We start from the raw sequence: 19,537 nt of genomic DNA, 5'->3' as shown, positions 1-19,537 counted from the left end.
CAGCCTCATTTCCTGACTCCAGCTTCCCTCTAATCCATACCCTGGGAGGCAGCAGTGATGTATTAAGTAGTTGGGTTTCTGCCATCCATGTGTGAGATGTGGATTAAGTTCCCGGATCTTGTCTTCAGATGTGGCCCAATTCGAGCTGTTGTGGGCATTTGGAGAGTAAAGCAAGAAGTGGACCTGTCTGTGTCACCCTGCCTCTCAAGTCAATAAAAAAATAATTAAAACAGATGTTTGTTCCTATGAAAACAATTTGGAAATCCATCAATAGTTTTTTACATAATGTGCATTTTTCATGAACTAGAAAGACCCTTCATATCCTGCAGACAAAATTTAAGATATATTTGGGACAAAAAGCAATGGTATTTCTGTCCATCTTCTAGGAGCATCTTCCAAGCGGCTTTTAAGTCACAGAATTGACAGTTTGACAAGGACTATTTTTTCTCATTGTTGGTTGCTTACTGTCAGATAATTTACACATATCCTGCCTTTTTAGTACATGAGACAATGGACCATTTCTTCTGACAGCAGTAAGCTAAAAATAAAATCAGCTGGCTGACTTTTTCCTTCTTTATCTCTTGCATGAGGATGGAACTTGATTTTCATTAATCTAGAGCTGTAGCACCAGAGGTAATTTCAATCAACTCTTTTGTGATGACAGCTTGGGTGGCACAGTTGAATGTCAAAGTTAGTCTGTCAGTCATCTCAGAAGCATTTGTGCTGCATTGCCAAGGATGTTATTCTCGCGCTCTGCTCACTGGTGGTGGACTCCGTCAGGGAGTAGTAGATGATATGGGCTTGATTGTATTCTTGGTAATTTCACAGCACATCAGCAGCAACATCATCAAAGATTACTCATGCTTTCAGCACCTGCAATGGTATTATGGGAAAACATGGGCTTTTCTTCTATCTTATAGGAGATGACAGACTTGAATTGGTTAAAGATGATAGACCCTTCATCAAATTCACATGCAGAGTTAAATAATTCAAGAGCAATGACTGATATATCTCCAAAAGTAGGGGGTTTTTCCCCAACCTCTTTGCCTACCATGAGAAACTGGTCAGAATGAGTCCTATAAAATATGTCCCTTTGTCCCCAGTTCCACCATCATATTTGTCCAGCTGCTGTGAGCCTAGCCATCTCACATTTCATCTGTTTAGCAATGGAGGAATGAATAGCCCCACCAAGCCCTTGAACCGAGGACACAGCAATAAGGAAGTATTTCTTCTTGTCTTCAGGTGCCTTAATATCAGCTTGTCCTACAGAGCTAAAGATCCTACTCCATACACTCAAGCTTGTTTCAGTGTCCCCTCAGCTCTGGAATATTTTGCTACTGCAACCATTTGCATGCACTTGGTCATGCTCTAGATGTTTTTGATTTTAGCTGCCTGTTAAGTGTTCTTCAAAGTCGCATATTTCAAATTTGGACCCACTGTGGTTACAAAGGCTGAAGCCAACAGTCCAGTGATGCTCACCTGAGAAAACATGGTGGCCAGGGCCTTTTTTTAACTTTGAATATTATAGAAGAGAAAGACCTTGTCTCCCTCTGAGCCAGAAGGCAGAGTTGTTTTTTGTCCAGAATAATAAATATAACGTCTGGCGGAGATACAAAGATGTGGCAGGTTTGCTAGCAGGCTTTCAGACATTGGGATTTCATAAGCTCAGGGTCCCTCACCTGTGACATAAGACTGCTGGGTGTATATACCACCTGGGCTACTCTGCATTGTTTCCACAGGACTTTAGGGGAGTATAGAGCCAGTGGAAGTCTGAAGCCCATGCTGCCACTATACCAGGAATAATAAAGTCCTGTTTCTGACCCAAGAGTCCTATGTTTTCTTTCAGTGACCATCAGATTATATCACACTCACTTGTTAGCTTTACAACACGGTAACATCTCAGACCCTTCCTAGTTGTTAAAACATCTATTACACTTAAAATACTAATACAAATATAACAGCACATAGAAACGATGATTAATCATAATTTCCTCAACTCTTACCCAATACTTTCTTTCTCAGTTGTTAGAAAAAAATAAAAATTACTGTCTCCTTTCCTACATTTCTGACCAAAAGCATGAAGATAACTTTTCTAAGAAACTAAAAATATCCAGGAAGAAATGCAGAATGCAGATAAAATTTATAAAAATTCATATGCATTTTAATATTAACAGTCTCTTGAAACCAAAACATGGAAAAAAATCCAAATAGAAATATAAACCAGTATGTCTTATGAATATATATCAAATTATATTTATCTGAATATTATGATAATCAATCTTGACAAAACAGAATTTACTTCCAAAGTAACCTAGCGAAGATTTAAATTAGGCAATCAATTAACAAAATGCATAACCGCAGCAGATGAGAAAAAGCAGGCCACGCAGTAATGATTTCATATGGCAAAACATTTAGAAATTTTTACAAAAATGAGAATGAAAATATAACTCCACCACCAAAGTTATATTTTTAAACAAATCCTATGCCTCTATATTTGGGCTTCCTAATACATGTATTTAAGCAAGATTCTATTGGGACAATGGGTTCCATACTATAAAGTATGATTGACAGATGTAATTTATATATTCTCTTCCTAGAGATATAGTGTGAAGAAGGAAAAATACCACATGCCAAATCATATCTGAGCACAGTTAAAATACCTTATTGGTTTGCAACATTTCTATATAACATAAAAGAAATGGGCCAAAGTATCTCTTTTTTCCTTTTTCCTTTGCCTCTCTCTGCTAAAATGTAACCACTGATGAGATTTCTCTCTGTGTACTTGCTCATGAATGATGAATCTTTTTCTTTCTGTATTTATTTTTAAAACTTTCAGATCTGACAAAAATATGACAATAAAAGAACAGCTTGTGCTTATCATGGGGCAAACGACAAAGGGTGAACATTGACGAACTGTGCTGAGAAAGGCCTTTCCTTTGTCTTCCCTGAGACATATCTGAGCTAGGTTATGGGAATTACAAAATGAAAACTCAAACATTTTTGGATAATATTGCTTGAAATTAATTCTACTTATCAGATAGACTTTGGCTACACATAAAGGCAGACTTTCTGGATCATACTAAATATAACAGACTCCTTGGCATTGTGTGATTCTTATTATAAAACACAAGGGATGAGATACATTTTAATGAGTTGTTTCAATCCAATACAAAAAACATGTCACATATGCATAAGAAATTTAAAATAAATTATGGCAATATCACCATCTTTTACTGTGTTCTCCAGCTATAACTTAAATTTTAACTTGTTTATTGGCTAGCTTTAAAAAATTAGCCTTTGTAAACTTACAATCTGTAAGGATTAATTTGCTTTACTCAGAAGGTGCAATAGGGTTTCATTGTGTGATTGTTCAGCACTCTTAGGATAACTGGCTGATATATCAATAACAAAGCACCCATTGAAAGCTCTGCCTACAGAATAGTGCTTGTTACTGGGGCAGATATTTTAAATAATGATTTACATTTAATATTTGATAGGTAGCTCTTCACTGCTTCAGTTATGCGATCTTCAAACTATTTATAGGGTAAACAGTGTTCTCATTTTGTAAATAAGAAAACTAATGCCCAGAGAGTTAGAGTCAACATAGAGTAACTAATGGAAGAATTGGGATTCAAGTGTTCCATGGTTAGAGTTAGACACACAGCCATTCTGTGTACAAGAATAAGGCACAGTGCCTGCCTGAAGGTTACAGTACCCTGTAAGTCCTTCAAGCAGGAACGCATGTTACCAAATGAGAAGTATCATAAAAGAAGTAAGTATAAAATACACAAGAAATGGGGATTTTCTCCACTGTCAAATCACTCATCAAATGGGAAGTTGATTAATTTTGCATGCATTACAAAGCACATACATTTATCCATAAAACCTATGCAAACAATACCGACTATAAGTTTCCACAGCTTCTGCCTCAGACACAAATTGAACATTAAAAAAATGAGGCCTTTGATTTCTTGTAATGAGAGATGAAATTACTCAACAATCATGCTAGAAACAAGGCTGTGGATGATTCTTTTCTTTACAATTCTCTGCATGCTGACGAGAAATTTCTAAGGAAGCACCAGACCAATCTTGAAGTAGTAATAAAACTTAGAAACATAAATGAGGTGAAAAGTCATTTTTCTTCCTATAACATATTTGATGATATGTAAAACTTGAGTATTTGTTTTTATAACCTAATGAAGCAAGGAAGGATGGTGTCAAGAAATCGAAACCAAATATCCACAAAAGGTAAGTAGTAGTATAGGGGCTCCTTCCACAAAAGTTACCTCCAAAATCCTATACCTGAGGATGAGAATCAATCAGATTGAAAAGAAGTTGCACATTTCTCATAAGGTCTTTGCTGATCTGTTCAGGTTGGTGGTGGTTTCTTCTATTTGCAACTTGTTTTCAGTTCTCTGTGGTTCTGGCAATCCTCACCATCCCCTAACATGAAAGTTTAGTTTGACATCTGTGATGAAAGGCACATTTCTCATTAGAGGATTACCAGAACCACAGAGAACAGATAAGCAACGATCTTATGTATTAATTATCAGAGATTATAGCATGATTTAATTTAATATGCTTAAATATTGATGGATGGACATTTAATCTAGTGGCTGGGACTCTGGGTTAGGGCACATGTACCATATATCAAAGAGTCTGGGTTGAAGACATGGTTCCACTCATGATTCCACCTTGCTACCAATGCAAACCCTGGGAGGCAGTGGGTGATGACTCAAGTAGGTGGGTTCTTATCATCAGCTGGAGAATCAGAGTTTGGTTCTAAACTTTGACCTATCACAGTCCTTGCTGTTGTAAACATTTGGGAGTGAACCAGCAGATGAGAGCCTCCTCTCTCTCTCTCTCTCTCTCTCTGAGTGTGCATGTGTTTGTGTGTGTTTCTCTGTTTCTTAAATAAATAGTGAATAAATTTTAAAATATTAATATAAAATAGGAACTAAAAGAATGGCATAGAAAACTTCAAAAAATAAGATGTAATTTCTAAAATACAAACAATAATATAAGACCACAAGATAAACTCAGTGACTAGGTTTAAAAACAGATAAAAAGCTAAATCACTGAATTAGAAAATACATTGAAATAATCTAGAATCCAAACTAGAAACACATTAGATAATGCAGAAAACATTCCAGAAAAAAAAAAAAAAACAGATGAAGCAAAATGATTCAACGTTCACTTAATTCACATTCCAGAAGAAGAAAGGACATTAATCATTCAGAACGATTATTTGGTGTAACAATAGGCAAGAATTTTCCAGAATCAATGAAAGACTTTATTCCACATATTCAAACCTGAAATCCAAACAAGAAAATCCTAAGGAATAACTTTGTAAGGGAAATGCAAAATGAAAATCTCGGAAGGGGAAAAATATTTTATTTTCCAATGAGCATCAATTAGAGTAATAAGCTGATTTCCCTATGTAAACAGGGAGGTAGAGGATGAGAAAGAAGCAGAGTTCAACAGAATAATATAATATACAAAATAATATAAATCCTCAAACTACATGTTCATAATAAAATTATCTTTCAATAAAGGAGGAAAGTAGCAAAGTTTTACAAAACAAAACTAGAAATTTCATCACAAAGAGAGCCTTATTAAATGAAACTCAGGGGCAAGCTTTTGGCACAGTTATTCACAAACTGCTCAATGTAGTCTGATATTGGAGTGCCTAGTGTCAAGTCCGACCCTACTTCTGTTTCCATCTTCCTCACAAGGCATATTCCAGGAAGCAGCAGGTGATGTCTCAATTTCTTGGGTCTCTGACAACCATTTTGGAGACCTGGATGGAGTTCCTGGGTCCTGGCATCCACTTGGCCCAGCCACAACTCTTGTAGACATTTGGGGAGTTGAATCTGTGGATGGACCATCTCTCAATGTCTGTCTGTCTGCCTCGTTCTGTCTGCCTTTCAAATAAAGTGAAAATAAAATAAAAAAAATACTAAAATAACACTGTAAAAATATAAAGATGTGGGGAGAAATGGAAGGGTTAGAATAATACAGAACAATAACATTTATACCAGGATGGAAATGAAAGGAGTCATTCTTTAACATTTCTTCTTATTTTTTGGTAATTATATAGTGATTTATTGATTGACTGATTTTGAGAGGTAGAGTCCCAGAGAGAATGGTCTTGCATCAGCTGGTTCATTCCCCAAATGGCCACAATAGCCAGAGGTGAGCCCATTCGAAGCCAGGAGCTTCTTCCAGGTCTCCCACTCGGGTGCAGGGTCCCAAGCACTTGGGCCACCTTCGATTGCTTTCCCAGGCCATTAGCAGAAAACTAGATTGCAAAAAGAGCAGTCAGGACAGGAACTGGTGCCCACATGGGATGCAGACACCACAGGCCGAGACTCTGCCTATTATGCCACAGTGCAGGTCCCTGACATTCCTTTATTCATCTTGTATAATGTCAAATGTTAATGAAACTTATCAATCATTTGTCAATGAAAAAGAAAAACCTGTGTAGCTGCATTCTTATAGAAAAATAGCCCTTATGACTAAAAGCCTTACTGAGAATAGAGATGAACACTACAAATTATGAATACCAATAAACTCAGTGCAATAGTTTCCTAGGGCTGCCATAACAAAGAACCAAAAAGTTCTAAATAGTTTAAATAACATAAATCCACTGTCTCACAGTTCTAGAAGCTAGAATTCCAGAATGAAGTGATTAGCTGGGTTGTTCCCTTCTGAGGCTGAGAATAATTTGCCCCATGCTTCTCTCTAGCTGCTGGCATTTTATTGGCAATGTTTGGTGTTCCTTTGCATATTGACACATCACCCAGATACCTTCCTTCACCTTCACATGACATTTTTCTCCACGTGCATGTGTGCATATGTGTGTGCAAGTGTATGTGTGTGTGTGCACGTGTATGTTCTTTCCCAAACTTCTCCATTTTATAAGGACTTCAGTCATATGGTATTAGTGGCCCACCCTATACTAGTAGTATTTCTTCTCAATAGAATCTGCAATGATTTCATTTCCAACTAAATGAAGACGGGGTAGTGTAAGTTATATTTTGAAGTCGGGAGCATTGTTCAATCCATAAACCTTAGAAAAACACAAGCAATTGTACATTTGTGTGCATCCACCAGTCATTGTGTGCAGGCTCCTCCTGGGAAGGGGCTTACAACTTTGACCAGGAAGAAGCTGGAGAACGTTCCTGCTGAGAGACTATACTGTGAGCTGTTACAGGAAGTCGGCAGTGGTGCAGAACAATATCTTCCATAGAATTTAGCCACAGAAATATTTCTGGAAAATTCAGATATGTTGTCCCTGAAAAACCTTCCTTCCCTCTGATTATTGTCGCTCCCCGTCTTCGTGGAAGAACAACACTAAACCCTGCCTAGGCTTCATATCCGAGTCACGGCACCATTATGTCGCTCCCCCTCTTTGCAGAGGAGCGACACTGGACCCTGCGCTGTTCTTTTGTCTGCTCGGCCCTCCCTGGGTTTGCTGCTGGTCCTTCCCGGGTTGGCTACCGACCCTTCCACCTCCGTGGAAGGGCGGTTCCCCCTGCCACTTTCCCCACTTCCACGGGGGAGCGGCACACCGCCGGCCGGCTCTCTCGGGGGCTGCACTGGTGTTCCTTCAGATAGATGTTCCTTGTGCATGTTGTCTCTCTCCTCCTTTATAGTCCTCTTCCACCAATCCCAACTCTGCTACCCACACGCCGAGTACGCTGCTCTCCTCCAATCAGGAGCAGGTCCTGCTGTTTATTGGTTGAACTGGAGGCAGCTGTGTAGAAGCTGTTTCCTCCTCTCCCAGCGCCATATTGTGGGAGAGCAGATGCATAGAATAAGTCTTAATTCCAGTAACTTATTCTAGTCCGAGTTGCTCCCAGTTGCTCCCCACAATTATGACCTATAAACTCTCTTTCGGGGGGAGGTTTTAGTTAAATATTTTAATATATATATATAACTAGAATTTTCAATGTTTTTATAATTACACATTTTAATATGCAATTTCTGTTCTGACATGGATTAAATATTTAGTAATAGCATTAATGTTCCCTAAATTGTTGTTTTCTTGCAATAGAGCAAGTGTATTTGTGTTCCTTGTATATTCATTCTAGTAATTTAATAATATCCATCATTCTTTTCATATGTTCCACATCCATTCCATGCAGAGCTATTCTATTTCTATTAATGATAGAAGTAATTAATTCTGTATAAATGTAGTCAGTTTTTAATTGGTTAAACATCAAAAATGGGAAGATGCTAGAATCAATGTTTCTTTTCATTGCTATATAATTGCCTTCAGTCACCTATTTAAAAGCAAAACTCAGATAATACCAACAAAGTATCAGAGGTTTTAATAACAAAATCAATTTTAGTTTTACTTTATTTGAAAAGTTAAAAACTAAGTTATGATAATTTAATCTTTGCTCCAGATTAGATTAATAATACTAATATATTTGATAGTGTTATACTAATTGTCCTTTTTCCATATGGCACAAAATCAAGAAGTGATATGAAAAGCTGATAATATACTTTGTATGGTTATTAAAATGTTTTTAATATTTTAGAAACTTTGATTTCTAATACTCAATTGGATTTTAATTCACAAATGGATACAATACCACAGGTCTACGGACTTGTACATTTTCTACTGCATTGACATTTCATATACTATCATAGCTCCCTACCATATTGTACCATCATTAAGGGTTCAATTTTTAATACAGAAAGTATCTTGTTTTTACACAGGAAGGGGCTATGATGCAAGGAATTAGATATTCACAGAATGAACATTGTATCTTCAGCCTCTCACATCTCCTATAAACACAACTATTTTGTGCAATCTAAATTGTATGTGCAATTCTGGAGACAAAAATTCTTGGAAAGATTATAGATATTCAGACTGTATGACTGAGGAAATCATAGGCAGGTTCTCAGTTTTTAAGTACCACAGCGAAGAATGCCCAGGGCACTCCTACACAAAATTCCAAATGCTAGAAGATAAAAAAAGTGGGCTTGAGTAATGAATTCTGCTAAGATGTGGCTTACAAGAGGGTAAATTTTTTTTACATTCAATTTACTTTAAAACCACAGGGTTTTTTGTTTAATCTCTTTATTTTTTAAAAAGATCTTTTTTTTTTTTTATTTGAGAGACTGAGTTAGAGAGAGAGGGAGGGAGAGAGAGAGAGAGAGTAAGCAAGCGTCCATCCACTGGTTCACTCCCCAAATGGTGGCAAGGACCAGAGCCAAGAGCTTTTTCTGGGTCCCCCATGTGGATAGAGGGGCCAACCACTTGTGCCATCCTCCACTGCTTTCCCAGGCCATTAGTAGAGATCTGGATTATAAATGGAGCAGCTGGGACTTGAACTGGCATCCACATGGGATGCGGGTGCTGCAGGCAGAGATTTAACCTAATATGCTATGCTACAGTGCTGGCCCCAAGAGGGTAACTTTTATGGAATTAAGATTATTGTTTAAAATAATAGAGGACATTGTTGCCTAATCTGCTTCTTACCTCTCATATTTATACAATCCAGGATGCCTATTCATCATAAACATCTACTCTCAAACACATTTAAATTTGTTTGGGAAATAAGTTGCAAAAAATACTCTAAGGCATTCTTCAAGCATTGAATGAGATCAAACTACTGGTGGGAAAAAAAAGCATGTTCCATTATTATAATGAGAAATGCACATGTAAAAAAAAGACGCAATGTGTGTGTGTTTATGTGTGTATGATTGATTATTGGTGATTAAAATAATAGAGGGCTTATTTTTTAAGCACAGGCTGCCTTTAATAAAAATTATTTCTTGTATGTGTCAGCAAGATATGTTAAGTCATTTTCTTTTTTCCACATTATTTATTTTGAATGATATCATATTTTTATAACGTATGATGTAAAATAGCCATATCTTTTGGCATAATCATAACATTTGCTGGCTATAGAATTGAGCATGTTTTTGGCTCCCTCATTATAATCTGCTTTCGTATTATTAGCTGAACACAAAACTGAAAAGGCAGGCAAATCCACCACACAAGAGGAACCCCAGGCTTGATAAATATAACCAGCTGCCCTCAAACCATTAAGTCTTTTCTCTTCTTGGCTCTGAGCCTTCCCTGGAAATGCATTGTTTCTGAGAAATCATTCCTACATACTCAAATATATGCAAAGGAATGATTCCCTTCTTTTTCTAAATCTATTACAACTTCAACTCAAAAATGACACAGAACAAAGAAAATTGAAACTCTGTATTGGAGAGGATTGGTTAAGGAAAAAAAATGGGATAGAAACGTGGAACCATTGGTTTTCCCATGGTTTTCATTGTGCTGCCTCTTTGTGCTTCTCCTAGAATTCACAACATAGTTTTATTTCCTCTTCTCTTCCCACAATTTGGCTTAATGATTTCTAATTGTTATGCCCAGATAAGTAGATCCCCAAGAAGCTATCAGCAACCCGATCACACCGAAATGCAAAAGCAAGGTTTTTATTAAAAAGGTACAAGCCGCGACAGGGATCTCATCCAACCAACCAGCACAGCTGAGGAAGGAGGAAAGGCCCAGGTCTTTGTTCGGGACACTTTTAAAGGGAAGATACGTTAGCAATGGCTTAGGGTGCGGGGCCTTTTGTGATTGGGCAGGGCAGGTTGGGGGGGGTGTCTCCGTTTGGCTTGGGTTCAGGGAGTTACCTCATTTGGTAATCTCTACTGAGCTGCCCTTGGTCTGCTTTGATATCTCCGGAATGCTTGACTGAATGCCTGCTTTTACCAGGACTCGGGGCTGCTATGGGAAACGGAGGCTGCTTTTTATTGTTTCAAAATAGAGTCACATTGGCTCTTCACTAATAATCTCTTGCATCAAAATGTCCTTCTTATTCGCTCCTTGCTTTTTACTTCCATAAATATTGATTTTAGACTAGCATCCTAATAGAATAATATTTGTTGTAATGAATCTTTTATTCTGGCATCCACCTCACGTTGCAGATGATACAATCCCCCTTGTAATATCCTCCATTTAATTCTGAGAAACCTTAGGAGATTTCCTAATGTACTCACAAATACCACTTAACATGTTCTTAGACCTATACAGTAAAACTACAGGAAAAGAAAAAACAATATCTGGGATGAATGTCACTGCTTAGCAAAATGGCTAAGAATACTAACCATTCAATAAATGCACATTAATTGAATGACCTTTATCAGTTTCCCTTTGGAAAGAAAGGTTTTAAAGCCATACCCCTGAAGTATAGTTCCACAATAGCAAAGTAGATTAAAAAAAAAAAGACTAGAGGAAATATTGAGAAAAACCTATAGTTAATTAAATAATTTATAAAGTATTACATATTATATAACATTTATATAATTATTTATATTATATATTTATTAATTTATAACTATATAAATTATATAAATATATTATATAAATAATTATAAATAATATCAGTCCTGCAACTTTTCCCTTCTCATTCAGAATTGACTTAGTTAATATGGGTATTTTGACTGCACCTGTAAGCTTAAGACTTGGTTTGTTGATATCCATAACATGAAATCCTCAGGTTTTGATTGAGATGGAAGAACCAATGGGAAGAATTAATAGTTTTATGACATTGAGTTTTACTATTAATAAACATAGAATATATTTCACTTAATTTTTTTTATAAAGCTACAGTAATCAAGATAGTGTACTATTAGCCAATCAATAGATAAAATCATCAATGTAAGAAGACAGAGAAGGCCGACACCACAGCTCACTAGGCTAATCCTCCACCTTGCGGCGCCGGCACACGGGGTTCTAGTCCCGGTCAGAGCGCCAGATTCTGTCCTGGTTGCCCCTCTTCCAGGCCAGCTCTCTGCTGTGGCCAGGGAAGTACAGTGGAGGATGTCCCAAGTCCTTGGGCCCTGCACCCCATGGGAGACCAGGATAAGTACCTGGCTCCTGCCATCAGATCAGCGCGGTGCGCTGGCTGCAGCACACTGGCCGCGGCGGCCATTGGAGGGTGAACCAACGGTAAAGGAAGACCTTTCTCTCTGTCTCTCTCTCTCACTGTCCACTCTGCCTGTCAAAAAAAAAAAAAAAAAAAAAAAAGACAGAGAGCCTAGATACAGATCCATACTAATATAGCCAATATATTTGACAAAGGAGCAAGGCAATACAATGAAGATGGTCTTCTCAACAAATGATGCTGTAGTGTCACATCCAAGGGTTTTAAAAAGAAAGTAAAAAGAATGGCCTTACACTTCTCTTCATATAAACTAATGCAAGTTGGACACACACTGAAAAAGCAAAATGCAAAATTGCAAAACTTTCACAAGATAACATGGGAGAATGTCTAGGTGACTTGGGTTTGGTGATGACTTTTAAAATATGACGCAAAACACATGATCCATGAAAGAAACAACTGATACTCTGGTAATTAAGCATATGGAAAGATGCCCCACATTATTTGCAACAGGAAATGTGAATTAAGTGCAAACACAATAAGACACCACCAACCATCTACTTGAATGGGCAAAATCCAGAACACTGAAGATGACAAATGATGGCAACTCTGTGGAATAACAGTAACTATCACTCATTAATGTGGGAATGTAAAATGCTATAGCCACCTTAAAAGACAGTCAGGAACTTCTTATAGAACTAAACATATTTTTGCCATATATCCTGCATTTTGTGCTCCATAGTATATACCCAAAGGAGTTGAAAAATTATGTTCACACAAAACATGTCCACATGAATATTTGTAGCAGATTTATTCATAATTGCCAAAACTTGGAGGCATCCAAGATGTTTTCAGAAGATGAGTAGATAAATAAACTGATATATCCCAACAATGGAATATCATTTAGGGCTAAAAATAAAGAAATGATCAAATCACAAGAAGAAGTGGAAGAGACCTAAATGCATATTAATGAGTCAACAAAGTCAATCTGAGAAGTGTACATACTGTGTTATTCAACTGCATGACATTCTGGCAAAGATAAATCTATAGCAATAGTAAAAGCTCAGTGTTTTCCAGGGGCTGGTGAGAGAAATGGATATACACATGAGTCAGAGACTTTTCAGGCACTGAAATACTCTGTATGAAACTATGGTGGTGAATACATGCCACTATTCCTTTGTCAAAACCCAGAGAATGTATAGCACCAACAGTGAACCATAATGTCAACTGTGGATTTCAGGTGATAATGATGCCGATTTGGGTTTATCAGTTGTAATAAATATGTGACTCTAAGCAGGGGATGTTGACAGTGAGGGAGGTCATGCACGTGTGAAGGGGGTAAAGAGCAAGTCTCAGTACTTTGATAATTTTGCTGTGCACTCAAAAATAAAATAATGAAGCCTTTAACACTTTAGAAAAAGCACAGACTAACATTCATATGCTTTCTTGTGTTACGAAAATGAGTTGACTTTATTTTATATAATAATCACTATGATATTAAAAAAGAAAATTGAAAATATTACCTATGCTTATGATCTGATCAAATTCTAAAACAAAACCCTCACATGGTAGAATTTAATTAAAATTTACCATTGTAAATAAATCATTAGATTAATTTGAAAATGGCTAGCATTTCTAGTAAGCTCTTTCTTTTTTGGCTATTATTGTCAAATTAAAATGTATAATTATTTTCTCATGTAATGTCCACAGCACTTGTAGATTAGGTCAAGTACCTTCTAGGTTTTCTTCAACCCCACAAACTGAGTTCCTAACACTTAGTTGCTGTTCAGCACATTTTTGTAGTGTGAATCAATGGAAAAAGGGGGCTAACTAAACACAGGTTCAGCCTAGAAAGTCTTCTGGAATCCTCAAAAGCCTCAAAGCACAGGGAACTTTCTAAATCTTCTGTCACTAAAAAATAAAATAAATTGTTTTTGAATTACATATAGGTGCCATAATAATAACTAGTAGTTGAGATTAAACTAATTTATGTCAGGGGCAGCATTGTGGCATAGCAGATAAGGCCACTGTCTGTCAGGTCTGCATCCCCCATGGGCGCCTGTTTGTGACCTGGCTGCTCTACTTCTGATCCAGGTTGTTGTTGGAGGCCTGGGAAAAGCAGCAGAAGGTGGCCCAAGTGGTTGGGATCCTGCCATTCATGTAGGAGACCCAGATGGAACTTCTGGCTCCTTGGTTTGGCCTGGCTCAGCCCTGGCATTTCAGCCACCTGGAGTATGGGCGAGGGAACGGAAGAATGATCGCTCTCTCTCTCTCTCTCTGACTCTTATGTTCAAGTAAATAAATATTTAAAATAATAATAATAATAATAAATCAGTTTATGTCATGAATGTACATGGCTAGTTCAGATGCCAGGCCTGAGTTGGGAACATACTTTTCATGTTGAAGAATGGCAAGAAAGAAATGTATGCATCTGAGGGAAGGCTCAACTAGAGCTGTCCTCCACTCAAAGTCATTTGGTGAGTTCAGTTTCACAGAATCAGCTGTGTTCCTTAGTAGGTGTTAATGTAAGCTACTGAGGCAAATTGAGATATGAATAAAGAGTTGAAAATCATTATGTTAATGAAACATTTTCTTAGTCAAAATACAAGGTAGGCAACCATTTAAAGTGTTGTTTCTCAGTGATAAAATTAGGGAGAGTTTACAAGTGGATATTTATTGTGGCAAGAATACATTTCATTGCTTTGTATAATATACACAAAAATTGCTATTCACATTATGCAAATATCTAGGGTTAATGAGGAACATTATCTTATCAGTATAAAAAAGTCAACCAATTAATTGCTAGAGTTATTGACTTCATAGGATTTACGAGTATGAATGAACTTACTCATAAATCATATCTTGGTCTGGGAGCCATGTTAGACAATATATTGCCTTTTATCTTGTGGCAATAAGGCTACTAACAGAGGTTTATGTATTGTAACTTCTAGGTAGAGCAAATTCTATCCTGCAATTAAATAAGACAAAAACCAAAACACATACAAAAAATATAAAAAGAAATGAAATTCTGAATCAAATATCACTTAACTAATTATTTGAAACTTATAAAATATGCAAAAGTTATGATTCATTGTTTTATGGTTTATCATGTGTCATTCACTACACATGTAGATAAGAAGTATTGCTAGTTCCAGTTAGTCCTTCAAAGCTCATATGCTGAAATGGCGAAAAAATTAGAAACAACCAAAATACTTATGGAATATAATAGTCATAAGCAAGATATAATGGGAAGAAATTGAGGGAAAGGATTCATTTTTATATGTATTAGAGAAATATTAAGCAAGAAGATAATATTTGAGACAATTTTATAGTAAATAACATGTCAAAGTTGAGAAAAGAGAATTCAAGCTGAAATAAAAAGTATTATTAAACGTATGTAAGTGAAACAAGCACAGAGCATCCCAATGAATTTGTCACTCTTGATAGTACTATAAAATATATGTGTAGTGGGGAAATTATAAAGGGCTACTTGTGGGCCAGAACTGTGGTGCAGTTTGGGCTCCTGTTTGAGTCCCAGATGTACCATTTCTAATCCAGATCCCTGCTAATCTGCCCAGGAAAGCAGCAGAAGACGGCCAAAGTGTCTGAGACCCTGTCAGCCTTGTGGGAAATCCTGATGAAGCCCTTGGTTCCTGGCTTTGGCCTGGTCAGCCCCAGCCATTGAGGCAATTTGGGGAGTGCATCAGCAAAGAGAAAATCAATCAATCAATCTCTCTCTCTCTCTCTCTCCCCCTTCTCTCTCTTTAATTCTGCCTTTCAAAAAAAAAAAAAACAGTAAATCTTTAAAAAATGAGCTGCTGGTGTTAATTATAATTTTTGACAAGCAGTAATTGCACTTATGTATGCGAGACAGTATGACATTTCAATAAATGTACATACACAGTGTGTACTGATCACATTAGGATAATTAATGTTTCTTTCAGTTATTATTGTATGATTGGAGTCCTTTTAGCTCCATGACTATTCACTTCAGAAGCATACAATAGATTTTTTGTGAAGTATTGTCACCCCACTGTGCTTTGTAATACTAGGAAGTTACTCCATCAATCTAACTATGATTTGGTACCTGTTGTTCAACCTCTCTTTAATCTCCCTCCCACAAGCATTCCCAGTAGCTAGTAATTACTATTATATGTTCAGATTGACTCTTTTATAGCTTCCACGTATGAAGGAGAATATACAATATTTGTCTTTCTGGGTCTAGTGTATTTTATTCATTTTCTTCAAGTGTATACATACCACAATTTCTTTTTCCAGTAATTTAATTGACAGACATTTTAATTGTTTAACTTTTTTTTCTTGGCTATTGTGAATAATGTTTTAACAAACATGGTAGTACAATGTGTCCTTGATATAATTATTTCATGTCTTTTTGAGTATATAATCATCAGTGGGATTTCTGGATCATATGATAATTAAATGAGATATATGTGTATCATAACAACACAAGTTGAAAACATTTTATATTTCTGATTCATTTTTAATCTCTTCAGAAATAAACATTCATCAAACACTTTGAAAACTAGTTTTAGAACTGAAAAATAGGAAAATATTAAATGTTACTTTATCCATTTATATAGAGATATCAAGCTTTAATTTTAAGACAGTATTGCAAGGAAAGAAATTTGTAGGTTAATTTTCACAAATCTATATGGAAAATTCAACAATATTTAAAGATGACAACCCATTTTAGTTTATATCAGGAATGTCATAAGAAATTGATTCTAGCATGTTGGAATCTCATAGAAATGGAGAATATCTAACCACAGAACATCAAGTGCCAAACAAGTCTTATGTTCTATTAGAACTACCAAGTTATAAGGAGGAGGAGGCCCAGAATTTTAAGACGAAATTGGTTCAAATACACTTGGTATGTAGAATTGGGGGCATGAATAAACTAATAAAATAATTGTCCTGAATTTTCATATCTACCATGATGGTTCATACTTGTGGTTACATGGATGGGTGTACGGGTTCTTAGGACTATTTAGATTTTGATTCATAATCGTTCAACTAATAATAGTTACACAGGACAGCTTGGAGATGAATTTTTGTGTGGGTAGAATACTACTCTCACAGAAACAATATTTTGACAATAGAACTCTAAGTTGACAAATATTAATCTTTGGCATTCCATGGGTAGAATACTTGGGTTCAGTAGCCAACGTGTGGAATTAGAAATGGTTCCATTTAATCACAAGGCACTTCCCATTCCTGAAACTCCAACCTATCTGAATTTATAATTCCTGATCCCCAGAGGAAGAACAGTACTACCAGGAAACAGTGAGATTATTACTATGCTACGTTAACCTTCTTGTGTGAATAGTCCAGCAGAAAAGAAATGAGTCCCCATACTGACAAAGGTAATTAACCATGCTCATCAAGAACACTTACATGATCCTGTTAGACTCACGAGTCAAGCTATAGCACAGGTATTTTTGTTTCCTTCTACCAAATTCTGTTTCCTTCACTCCCACACCATGTAATGCTTAAAAATACACTCCCCTATAAACTTCCTACATGCAAAATTTCATGCAAACTTATTTTCCAGGAAAACTTTCCTAGGACAAATAATATTTGGTGCAATGGTAGAACATATCATTAAATGTTTCTGAATAATAAAAATATAAGTAAATTAAAAATATTCATGGATAACATTTATTAGAAACTCAGTTGAAGTTCTTTACAATCTTTTGATCCCACAAAAATACTATAAAGCCAATTGTATTTTTGTTCTAGTTTAAGTTAGAAGCAATGGTCCATTATAGAAATTAAGTAACTTGCTCAGCATTGTACCAAAATTACAAAAGGTATTTGTTTTCTAAGTTCAATATTCTCTCATCAATTTGAAGCCTCCTTTTTATCAGTTGTTTCCATTCTTCATAAAATTAAAATAGAGAAAATTACACAGAAATTAAGTATGAATTAATCCAAAACTTTAATGGTCAGAAAAGATTATTTCGAAGACTGTCTCTGTTCATTTTATCTTCTTCACCTTGAGATATTATTATTCAAATGTCTTTCCCATTACTTAATTTGTGGACCCTTTTAATAAGGAAATGCTTTGATGCATTAGAGCAAAGTTTGTCCTTTAAGCTATTGATTAAAGACAAAGGAAGAGACCCAAGATTCAAGACAATCAATCATTTTCATACAATTTCTCTACTCACTGGATATTACCAGATTACGACCAGGCAGCAAACAATTTTAGGTGATTTCTAATGCCTGCTATCTATCCAAAAGATGACTTCACTTTTTTCTCCTGGTGAATTAGTAAGGTTTACTTAAGAGAAATAGTATGGACTCATGCAATTTTGGAAGCTAAATCCCATAATCTACCATCTGAAATCTGGAAATTCAAGAAAGCTGGGGGTGTATCCTCAAAAGCCTGAGAACAAGAAAATTGATGTAGATGGTGATCTGTATCCTGAGAACTGAGAAGAAGAATTACCAAGGGCAGGAGAACATTGATGTTCTCTGTCTTCACCTTTCTGTTCTAGTTAGGCCTTGAATGGATCAGATGATGCCTACCCACTTTGGGAAGGGCAGTCAGCTTTACTCAGTCCACCAATTCAAATGCAAATCCCTTCTAGAAAGCCCTTCACAGGTACACTCAAACACTGACCCAGTCAAGCTGACACATAATTTTCTACAGCACTTTGCTTGTTAACAGAAGAGCATCCATGACATGCACAGATAACCTTGTGTCTGAACAGTATGCCCAGTGCTGCCCAAACTAACGATGTCAAAATAGAATTTCCTAAGACATTTTCTCAATCAACCAGCTGCTCTTCAGCCAAGACACCATTTCTCATTCTCAATTGATTGCCCACCACAAGTAGAATGAGACACATATTGACCTTGGTAATTATTCAACAATATCAAAATAATATATATTCAAGAAAAACAAACACTTTGGTTACTCTAATACACTGCATGATTTACTTAATGATATCCTCTCTGATCAAATGTTTCTTGCTTTGAAGATTGGTTTTTACTTGATTTATTTTAAGAAACTCAGTTATTGTCAATACATTTTTTTGAAAGAAAGAAACCAAGAGGAAATACACCACCCCAATGATTCTAAGAACAGAAGACAGAAAGTCTTAAAAATAGAGACCTCACAAATGGATGAGAGCTGGGAAAACCTTTCATCCTCCAATAATAAACATTCAAGTTTCCTTTCTAATGTTTTACTTTTTCATTGAGACATAATATCAATAGAATCTCACATCTTGTTAGGCACACTCTTATCAAATGTTTTAAAATTGTCTGCTAATATAAATATTGTTGATTAATCATCTACCAGTTTTCCACACTTAAACTCATTCGTCATTTTCATTTTAATTACTCATGTTTATTTCTGTTTTCCCCTCCACATTTCATTGTCTTCTTTCTGTATTTCTACATCCTGAAAGTTTTTATGTTTCCTTCATCCTTTCCAAACAAATTGTATATTTCTTAACAGATATATTTTGATTTGTATCCAATATTATCTTTTTATATATTTGCATATACCTAGGTTGTCAAAATTATGTAACTTGGTCAAGCTACTCTTTAACAGAGTTATGTAAGTCACAATCATTGAATGCCTTGCT

At 36.1% G+C, this 19,537-nt stretch overlaps 1 pseudogene; it reads right to left on the bottom strand.

Moving 5' to 3' along the window:
* Window positions 1-403: 403 nt before the first annotated feature.
* Window positions 404-1,916, bottom strand: LOC100351234 (ATP synthase subunit gamma, mitochondrial pseudogene; annotated as a pseudogene).
* Between the last annotated feature and the right edge of the window lie 17,621 nt (window positions 1,917-19,537).

This window comes from Oryctolagus cuniculus, chromosome 6 (genome assembly GCF_964237555.1).
Source record: "Oryctolagus cuniculus chromosome 6, mOryCun1.1, whole genome shotgun sequence".
Classification (NCBI taxonomy): Eukaryota; Metazoa; Chordata; class Mammalia; order Lagomorpha; family Leporidae; genus Oryctolagus; species Oryctolagus cuniculus.
This window is presented reverse-complemented; position numbering and strand designations above follow the sequence as displayed.